Source organism: Dasypus novemcinctus, chromosome 6 (assembly GCF_030445035.2).
Source record: "Dasypus novemcinctus isolate mDasNov1 chromosome 6, mDasNov1.1.hap2, whole genome shotgun sequence".
NCBI classification, from domain to species: Eukaryota; Metazoa; Chordata; class Mammalia; order Cingulata; family Dasypodidae; genus Dasypus; species Dasypus novemcinctus.
The window spans coordinates 125158290-125160217 of NC_080678.1; the positions used below are offsets into that span (position 1 = coordinate 125158290).

The 1928-nt window shown below is 39.2% G+C and overlaps 1 pseudogene; it reads left to right on the forward strand.

The window, feature by feature from the left end:
* Positions 1–773: 773 nt before the first annotated feature.
* LOC101435437 (deoxycytidine kinase pseudogene) lies at positions 774–1551 on the forward strand (annotated as a pseudogene).
* Positions 1552–1928: the final 377 nt, after the last annotated feature.

The window sequence follows — 1928 nt, forward strand, 5'->3', positions numbered from 1 at the left end:
CAACTGCATAAAGGCACTTGAGGTTGAATAAAAGCAGGAAGATACTAGAGGGAAGTAGACATTTGGAAAAAGGGAATCTCACAAGTGATTTCCTAATCTTACAGATTTTAGCCTGAAAGCAGACGACAGTTGGTACAGGATGGGTTGGTTTAAACTCCAATAGTCTTCTGGACTGAAGAACCGAATGACAGAACTCAAGGCAACACAGTTACTGGAAAGGGGAAGAGAGAGTCAGAGAGAGAGAGAGTCTGTGAGAGAGGGAGAGAGTTTGAGACCCTAGCCTCTCCATTTATTCTGCCCAAATCTCTGGCTGACCCCTGAACCATGTGTGCTTGGGTAGATTGCAAGCACCCTACTTAAAGATAAAAGCACTGAATGGAGAGTTGAGCTGCTGCCCAGAGGGACAGAGTTTGTAGACTGAGACCATGCAAATCAATTGCCTGCTAAAGTGAAGAAACAAAGAAATGACATCTTTTAAAGAAATTCAACATAACACAGATTCTCCACAATGTAACATTCACAATGTCTAGAACAATCCATAATTATTTGACCTATGAAAAAGTAGGAAAAATGTGAATTATTCTCAAGAAAAAAATAAAATATTCAACACACTCAATCTGTGAGATGACCCAGGTAGGCAAAAAAAAAAAGGGGATTTTAAAGCAGCTATTAGACAGCTGTTTGGCCCAGGTTGGAGGGAACGCGAGCCCCAGTGCATGTACCTAAGGCCACTTACCTGCCCAGCACATTCCAGGATGCAGCAAAAAGACAGAATGGTCACATCACCTAAGAGAACTTGTCCATTTACTGCGACCAGCTCTCAGGAGACCCACATCAAGAAAATCTCCATCGAAGGGAGCATCGCTGCAGGCAAGTCAACATTTGTGAATATCCTGAAACAAGTCTGTGAGGATTGGGAAGTGGTTCCTCAACCTGTTGCCAGATGGTGCAATATCCAAAGTACTCAAGATGAATTTAAGGAGCTGATAACATCTCAGAAAAGTGGTGGGAATGTTAAGATGATGTATAAGAAACCTGAACGATGATCTTTTACTTTCCAGTCATATGCGTGCCTCAGTCGAATACGAGCTCAGCTTGCCTCTCTCAATGGCAAGCTCAAAGATGCGGAAAAACTTGTTTTATTTTTTGAACGATCTGTGTATAGTGACAGGTGTATTTTTACATCTAATTTGTATGAATCTGACTGCATGAATGAAAGGGAATGGACAGTATATCAAGACTGGCATGACTGGATGCATAACCAGATTGGCCAAAGCTTTGAACTGAATGGAATAATTTATCTCCAAGCCACTCCAGAGAAATGCTTGAACAGAATATATTTACGAGAAGAAATGAAGAACAGGCACTCCTCTTGAATATTTAGAGAAGCTTCACTGTAAGCATGAAAGCTGGCTACTGCACAGAATACTGAAAACCAACTTTGATTATCTACAAGAGGTACCCATATTAACACTGGATGTTAATGAAGACTTTAAAGACAAACATCAGAGTCTGGTTGAAAAGGTCAAAGAATTTTTGTGTACTTTGTGATCTTGCTGAGAACTGCATGCAGCCATGTGGTTCCAGATACTTCAGCTTAGTATATCTACATCATTCCATGTTCATACAAGTCTCTCTGGAGTATCCAAGTGTTTAACCATTTTTAATGCAAGAGGAAAAAACTTTTAGATGAATCTTATGCAAAAGTTTAAGGGCAACTTTAATGTTACATAGCAAAGAGTAGTGTGTTCTGTATAAATTAGTGCAGCTATTAAAAGATTAAAAGTGGAAATGAAGGACTTCCTAGAATAAGGATTCTGACATTTCATTATAAATGTTTTTGATTAATTGTCTTCTTTCTACTTTAATTTATGTTGAAGATCAGGTTTGGCACTTAATCACTGCATAGATATTTCTACGACAGACAC